The 9081-nt window shown below is 41.8% G+C and overlaps 1 long non-coding RNA gene across 1 annotated transcript in view; it reads left to right on the top strand.

Annotated features, from left to right (window-relative positions):
- Positions 1 to 2865: 2865 nt before the first annotated feature.
- The window catches only part of LOC147688973 (uncharacterized), a 41778-nt gene continuing 35562 nt past the window's right edge, over positions 2866 to 9081 (top strand). The window contains exon 1 of the long non-coding RNA XR_015300577.1: positions 2866 to 2913. This is a non-coding gene — a long non-coding RNA (uncharacterized LOC147688973). The remainder of the gene's footprint in view (positions 2914 to 9081) is intronic.

Genomic DNA, 9081 nt, shown 5'->3' with positions numbered 1-9081 from the left:
TAACTCATCTCTTAAGTTAAAGCACTGCTCTGTTTTACCACTTTAGAACGTAATACATGGCTAATTAATTTGTCACTGAAATGTAAAGAAATGCTCTACCTTTGGCTAGAAATGTACCAGAATGTGTTTATGTCTCTAAAGTAAACCATAAAACATTGCAGAATGTCATAACACAAGGCCACATAACAGAACCACTGACACATAAAGGGAGCAACACAGTACAACAGTCAAAAGTGAATTCAAATTCAAAAGAAAGTACCTAACCTGGCAGTTTGGGCTGGACAGTTCCCATTGGGTACAGGGTCACGACTGATTTGCATATGACTGGGTTCAAACTGGAATGGCATGGAAAGCAAAACAATGATGGATTTAAGCCCAGATCTCTGTACTGGGGTGAATGTATGACATTGTTCTGCATTCTGTCCATCAATTGTTCTTTTTGCATTTGTCACTTTGAGTGGGACGGGAATGCCCAGACGTTGGTCCTGTGCTCTCCATGCCACTGGAGTCTTAGCTCTCCTGACTGATGAGGGGTGAAACCCCAAAACCGGTTCTAGAATGCTTGTTTACAGTCCAGGGATGACCTGGCCTGCCAGTTCGGACTGGACTGTTCCCATTGGGCACAGGGTCAAGGCTGATTTGCATATGGCTGGGTTCAAACTGGAATGGCATGGTGAGAAAAAAAACAATAGATTTAGGCCCAGATCTCTGTACTGGGGTGAATGTATGACATTGTTCTGCATTCTGTCCATCAATTGTTCTCTTTGCATTTGTCACCCCGAGTGGGACGGGAATGCCCAGACATTGGTCCTGTGCTCTCCATGCCACTGGAGTCTTAGCTCTCCTGGCTGATGAGGGGTGAAACCCTGAAACCGGTCCTAGGATGCTTGTTTCCAGTCCAGGGAGAGCCTGTCCTGACAGTTCAAGTTAGACAGTTCCCACTGGGCACAGGGTCAAGACTGATATGCATAAGACCAGGTTCAAACTGGAATGGCATGGTGAACAAAAAACAATGAATTTAGGCCCAGATATATGTACTGGGGTGAAATGTATGACATTGTTCTGCATTCTGTCCATCAATTGTACTTTTTGAATTTGTCACCCGTGTGGGACGGGTATGCCCAGACGTGGGTCCCATGCTCTCCATGCCACTGGAGTCAAGCTATCCTGGCTGGTGAGGGGTGAAACCCCGAAACCGGTCCTAGGATGCTTTTTTTCAGTCCAGGGAGGACCTGGATTGGCAGTTCGGGCTGGACTGTTCCCAGTGGGCACAGGGTCAAGACTGATTTGCATATGGCTGGGTTCAAACTGGAATGGCACGGTGAGAAAAAAAACAATAGATTTAGGCCCAGATCTCTGTACTGGGGTGAATGTATGACATTGTTCTGCATTCTGTCCATCAATTGTTCTCTTTGCATTTGTCACCCCGAGTGGGCCGGGAATGCCCAGACATTGGTCCTGTGCTCTCCATGCCACTGGAGTCTTAGCTCTCCTGGCTGATGAGGGGTGAAACCCTGAAACCGGTCCTAGGATGCTTGTTTCCAGTCCAGGGAGAGCCTGTCCTGACAGTTCAAGTTAGACAGTTCCCACTGGGCACAGGGTCAAGACTGATATGCATAAGACCAGGTTCAAACTGGAATGGCATGGTGAACAAAAAACAATGAATTTAGGCCCAGATATATGTACTGGGGTGAAATTTATGACATTGTTCTGCACTCTCCCCTCTGTGAGTTCTGATCCAGGTCCCCCAGCGCCAGGAAGCCGCTTGGCAGCAGTGCGCTTTATTAAATATTGTTTTCATTTCATTCATTTTTCATTCTGTCCATCAATTGTACTTTTTGAATTTGTCACCCGAGTTTGACGGGTATGCCCAGACGTGGGTCCCGTGCTCTCCATGCCACTGGAGTCAAGCTATCCTGGCTGGTGAGGGGTGAAATCCCGAAACCGGTCCTAGGATGCTTTTTTTCAGTCCAGGGAGGACCTGGCTTGGCAGTTCGGGCTGGACTGTTCCCAGTGGGCACAGGGTCAAGACTGATTTGCATATGGCTGGGTTCAAACTGGAATAGCACGGTGAGCAACAAAACTATGGATTTAGCCCCAGATCTCTGTACTGGGGTGAATGTATGACATTATTCTGCATTCTTTCCATCAATTGTTCTTTTTGCATTTGTCACCCCGTGTGGGACGGGTATGCCCAGGCGTGGGTCCCATGCTCTCCATGCCACTGGAGTCAAGCTACCCTGGCTGACGAAGGGTGAAACCCCGAAACCGGTCCTAGGATGCTTGTTTCCAGTCCAGGGAGGACTTGGATCAGCAGTTTGGGCTGGACTGTTCCTATTGGGCACAGGGTCAAGACTGATTTGCATATGGCTGGGTCCAAACTGAAATGGCATGTGAGCAAACAACAATGGATTTAGGCCCTGATCTCTGTACTGGGTGAATGTATGCCATTGTTCTGCATTCTGTCCATCAATTGTTCTTTATACAAAGGTGAATACAACACAACCACACTAAAGCACATCCAAAATACAACGACATAATAGAGGAACAAAACACAACACAAACAACAAAATAAGATATCACCACCATAACAACATGTGACACAACATATAAGTACAAATATTCTTCTCTTACATAAGGAGCTCCAGAAGTCTGTTTTATAATACAGGGTTAAATGGTGTTTGCACCAAGAACTTCCAGAATAATTTTCGAGGACATGTAATAGCTCAGGCTAAAAATGCTTTGTGATGCGCCCTAAGTGTTCTATCTGTGACATTAATTTTAATCTTTTTAGATTGAAAGACAATCCAGGCTAAAATAATTACCAGTTTCTCTGTTATCTTCTAGGAAAAAATTGCAGCTGAAGTTGGGAATGCTCTGCAACAAATCCGTGGCCCTGTCAGAGACCTTTTGGTAACACTAACTTATTTGGGTTATAATTGTGTGATATATGTTTCCCAATTTATCTTGTGACTGACTTACCAAGGCACACCATTTCAGGGCACTTTGAAATATAAGAGCTAACTTAGACAAACAACTTACCTACAGCGTCTTCCCTGGGCACCCACTATAAATGCAGGATTAGTGATGTAAATATGTATGAAAACTATCCAAATATTCTCCAAAATGAAAATGTGTAGGCTGTCTAAGGGACTCCCCTCTCAATATAGGCTACCACTAACCTTTTAACTTAGAACTAAAGGTATGCCTCCATTAATTGCCACTGCAGCTGTTGACATGCTTGGTGCTCTGACTTTAAAGAACCAAAATCCTGGATCACTGCAGATCTGGTTAAAGTATCTAAAACTACATACTGAGCAATAATGTGATGGACTAGAAGAGGCCCAACCTAATTGAAAGCTGCTGAGATGAATTCGAACATAACACTCATCATCATTTATTTTTCCCATTTATAAGTCAGACCATAATACATTTTTAAAGAGTGCTCATATTTTCTGCTTGAAATTGGTATACATAAACTAAAATGATTTACGAGAGGAAACAGTACACACCTTGTGGGTGCAGACACCTTTTCCATTCCTCATAGTCAGAAAATGTTAATTCCAATGTAATTAGGGAATGCAATGGAGAACCACTAATTCAATGTAAAATGCAGTCTGCCTGGAATGGTTTATATGGAGGTGGCCACCAAGATGATGTTAATCTTTGCCAACTGCCCTTAGATTTCACTTCTTAGTTACAGTTTTGATTCACCAGATTCCTTGGTGAAGCACTGAACCTGAAGCCTGAGCACCTCTTGACAGTTCTTGACAAAATGTGATCAAGATGAATTGATACTATAAGGGAGTCTGAGTTCACAACCTCTCGTACCCCTTTGGTTAATGGAACAGCCTGAATAGCTGTATTGAGTACCCAATAATGACCATTTAACTAGAAGCTGGACTATATAACATGCTTCATTTGATGCTTAGGGTCAAGGTTAGGAGACTGTAAAGCCTGAAGCCACTACATTATACTTGCTGTATTAGGTCAATACTAGCAATGACATCTGTCTTGTTCCAGCATGTTTATTTTCATCCTCATGCCCCTGTAACCCTAATGGAAGACTACAACAATGCCTTCTAATTGCTCTCTTGCAATAGTTTATCTTTTTACATTATGGTTTCTTATATTTAACTCTAGTGTTTTGCCTGACTGCAGTTCAGTTATATTGCTGCACTTTTTGATTATGAAGGAGAGGAACAGGGATGCAAAGTCATTGCTAGCTATGAATTGGTATTTTTTCATATGTTATGGCAATGCCATGGTATGCATTTTTCCAGTCCCTGTTTGATAGTCCTAATGAGGCAGCAATACATTCCCACAATGATACACACCACCCACTGTAGGTACCAGCACCAGCAGCCAATCAGCTATGTCATGATACTATGTAGTTGTAGATGTGTCCCATGCAACAGAAATTACTGGAACAGCTCTTGAATTGAACCCCCGTAAAGTAAAAACAAGGGAACCCTACTCACAAGCGAGCCTGGGTGTTTAAGTATTATACATAACATCTATATGATGATAGAATGCCAGTTGCAATGGTTCGCTTTTTCTCAATTGTCGACGGCGTTTCGATCCTAGTATGGATGTAGGGTCTCTTCAGGACCTATGGTGTGGGGGACATCTGATTTCGAATTGGCTAGAGTATACGTTGTGCGCCAGCGTCAGTCTTCCCGAGGTGCAATGACCAGGAAAGAAATGAACCCTTTTCCGGGAAATGCAAACAAGCACCCGCATTGAATGAAATAATTATTACATGCTTCAGAATCTTCACGCAAGCCAGAGAATCTAAAGGACAGCCATTGTGCATCCCAGAATTGCTGCAACCCACACGCTTATTAGGGAACCTGGCTGGGTTTCCCTAGTAAGTATTTTACTTCACCTGCACACGGTTTCAGATACAATTTGTGGTTTACAAAAAGTGACCACTATCTTTTTTCATTTTTCAAGTACATAACATCTATATGATGATAGAATGCCAGTTGCAATGGTTCACTTTTTCTCATTTGTCGACGGCATTTTGACCCTAGTGGCTAGATTATACGTCTTGCATGTGATCAACCGTGTGCAGGTGAAGTAAAATACTTACTAGGGAAACCCAGCCGAGTTCCCTAATAAGCGTGCGGTTTGTAGCAATTCTGGGATGCACAATGGCTGTCCTTTAGATACTCTGGCTTGCGTGAAGATTCTGAAGACTGTAATAATTATTTCATTCAATGCGGGTGCTTGTTTGCATTTTCCGGAAAAGGGTTAATTTCTTTCCTGTCTTTTAGCAGCAAGACCACCAGGGTCAGTCTTCCCGAGGTGCAATGGTCACTGCACCCCGGGAAGACTGACGCTGGTGCACAACGTATACTCTAGCCAATTCGAAATCAGATGTCCCCCACACCATAGGTCCTGAAGAGACCCTACATCCATACTAGGGTCGAAATGCCGTCGACAATTGAGAAAAAGCGAACCATTGCAACTGGCATTCTATCATCATATAGATGTTATGTACTTGAAAAATGAAAAAAGACAGTGGTCGCTTTTTGTAAACCACAAAGTGTATCTGAAACCTCACACATATTGTTATATAAATGTTTTTTTTGGTTTATAATTTCACTTGGGACACACTACAAAACTGTAAATATTTCCTGTAAATCGTAATAAATTGTTTGTCACTGGAAAATGTATTTTCAATACAAACATTGAAGAACTGAATCACTGTGTTCATGTGTCTTTCTCTATCTGGCACCTCACCCCAATCCCTGCATATATACGTGAACCTTTCGCCAATTCTTGAATCAGCATTTAAGTATCTTCCCACTGGAGCTACTGTTGTTTCTTAAAATACTTGAATTGAACGACAGCAAAGAAAGTTTAACTTGTTATATTGTGCCTCATCTTTTTAGGCCTGGCATTAGCTTAAACCTTTTGATTTTATATTAATTATATATATATATATATATATATATATATATATATATATATATTCACAGAAAAAACCATAGGTTATAGTGGATATATAGTTAGGAATTTGCATTTACAAAACCTTGAAAATTCAATGAAAAAACCATTGGTTTTAGGCCATATATAGTTAGGAATTAGCATTTACAAAACCTTATTTTACTCGCATAAAACCATTGAAATTCCATATATAGTTAGAAGCGCTAACTATATATCGCGCACCCGCAATCCACTGCTGATGATGTCACATATTACATCATTCATGACATGGTCAGTGACATCACTGATGACATCACTGATGACATCTCAAATGACATCACTGATGACATCACTGATCACAACATCCAGTGATTGTATGTGTCTGTAAAGTTTAAATATGTTTTACATATTGAAGAATGAGTGGATGTATAAGTGTCTGGATGAAGAATTTAGTAGGTGCATCACTGACTGTATGAAAGAGTGATTAAATGTGTCTCACTGAGTGCATGGGTTAGTGACTAAACTGTCTTAATTTGTGCATCAGTATGTTTGTTGTTGTGTAAGCTGCTGCATGTGTTGATCAGTAGCTATAAGAGTGGCCATATGGGTTATTGATTGGTTGCCCAAGTATTTGAATGGGAGGCTGAGTGTGTGTGTGGGTGGCTGGGAGGTGCGTGACTCTGTGCATAGATGTGTAAGCAGTTGATTCACTAGGAGTATGAGTTCAAGAGTGCATGTGGAAACAGCTATATGGGCGGTTGACTGTGCATGGGTGTGTTGGTGAGTGAATGGATTTCTCATTGCTACATGTGCAAGTAAGTACGTATGTAAAACACAATACATGTGAGAGTTGAAATATATAAATAACTGAACATAAGAGCCAGTGAATGTGTGAGTGGCTGTATCGATCACTGTGAGCTTGTATCAGGGATTATATAAGAGAGTAAATATGTGTTATTATATGTTTGAATAAGTAAGATGTGTATAACTGTATAGTTGAGGAAATGGAGGTGTGATTGATTCTTTGCATGACTGACTAGGTGTGTGAGTAACTCCATGGATGAGTGACAGTCTGTGAGTGTCTGTTTATACTGAGTGTATGTAAGGTTATATTAGAGTCTGAAGAGGTTCATTGTATTATCACATGAGTGATGTGATCAGTGATGACAAATGAGATGTCATCAGTGATGTCATTTGAGTTGTCATCAGTGATGTCATCAGTGATGTCATTTGAGATGTCATCAGTGATGTCATTTGAGTTGTCATCAGTGATGTCATTTGAGATGTCATCAGTGATGTCATCAGTGATGTCACTGACCATGTCATGAATGATGTAATATGTGACATCATCAGCAGTGGATTGCGGGTGCGCGATATATAGTTAGCGCTTCTAACTATATATGGAATTTCAATGGTTTTATGCGAGTAAAATAAGGTTTTGTAAATGCTAATTCCTAACTATATATGGCCTAAAACCAATGGTTTTTTCATTGAATTTTCAAGGTTTTGTAAATGCAAATTCCTAACTATATATCCACTATAACCTATGGTTTTTTCTGTGAATTTCATTGGTTTTTTAATAGCAAATATGAAAAGCTTTAAAATGTCAAGTACGTGATAGATAAAAACATTTTCGTATTTATGCACGCTGATGTGCTTTGAACGCTGCACCCCCCCCCTCCCCTCTTTTGTCTTAGTAGTACTCTCTCTTTGCAGATACTGAAGGGTAGTTAACGCAGGCCTTTACCCCCGTTGTAATCCGTCGTGCCTCCTTGTCTCTCCATTTGATTGATTGTTGTCCAAGCATTTACTGTTTTAGAATTGGTTCTCTTTGGATCATTCTCTATTTACAAACAAGCACAAAGTCGCAATACTCTGTTTAGTCTTTGCAGATAGTGAAAAATCGTGTAAAAAAAATAAAAGTAATCGAGCAAAATCAGTAGGCCACTAATTGGATCTCTTTTTGACCTTGCTAAAATAGAAATATTAGGAACAACCCTTCATGAGAAATACGAAAATAGTGAGATGAACTGAGCTCCACACCATGAGGGCTGCAAGACAGCTCGGCTCCGTCACCCATCCCGCCCAAAATAACGACAAACCCTATGCAAATATTAAAAATATAGACAACACACCAGCAAAGAAACAGGGTAAAACATTTTATTAAAAAACTATTTACATAACGTTGGTTTATAAGATGATGTCAGTAGTGGACCGATGTGTGAATAGATCGAAAACAGCACAAGGCTCCAAGATCCGGATGGCAAGCTCCTGGATGTTGGGTGCCATAGTTTAGAGTTCTGAATTTCAGCCTTTTTCAATGCCTGTGCTTTGTTGAATCAAAATGGCGGCTTGACACAAAGCTGACTCAAGCGTTGCTACTGATGCTATGCCGACCAAAACTGGTTTTCAGTTTGTACATTTTTCTAGATTTTTCAATCCAAGTTTGGTTGACTTTGTAGAACGATGGCTTCAGATTTTCAACATACGGTGTGGTGGCGCTGACTGGGAGGGGGCGCTTCGCTCCTGCCCCCTCCCCAAGTAAGATTTTCATACGTGAAAGTACGTTAATGGTTTTGGTCCCTGAGATGCTTCGATGTCACTGCCATTCTCAAATAGCATAAGTTCTGGATGTTGGGTGCCATAGTTAAGAGTTCTGAGCAGTGCTTGTAACACTGTCTGAAGCTTATTTCCACCTACTGCAGCTTCACTATTCTCAAAGTAAGTGAGTGTCGTTTGTGGACCTGACTGCATTAGAAAACAATGTGATATGTTACCTTCCTAAACAGCTTGACGGAGGCCCCTGAGGGGCGGTGTGATGGCCATGGATTCGGAGAAGACGCTTGGCTCCGACACCCTCCCCAAGTCTTATAGCACTGGTGTAGCCTGAGATCGCCCCCGACATAGGCGGCCGGCTCCCGGGGTCCGGCGGAACTTTTTGCCTTTTGATGACTCTTCAATTCTGGACCTTGTCCCACAATCCGTTTGACCTGAAGACAAGCTGTAGTGGGGCGCCCCTTTATCGTTTTAGTTGCCATTCCGCCCGCTTTTGCTACACTGTGCCTCTTCCGCCATTCAGCTGTTTACCGCCCGCTCTTGCGACTACAGCGTCTCGCTCACCATGTAGTTGAGATGCGCCCACTCTTG

This window comes from Lissotriton vulgaris, chromosome 10 (assembly GCF_964263255.1).
Source record: "Lissotriton vulgaris chromosome 10, aLisVul1.2, whole genome shotgun sequence".
Classification (NCBI taxonomy): domain Eukaryota; kingdom Metazoa; phylum Chordata; class Amphibia; order Caudata; family Salamandridae; genus Lissotriton; species Lissotriton vulgaris.
This window is presented reverse-complemented; position numbering and strand designations above follow the sequence as displayed.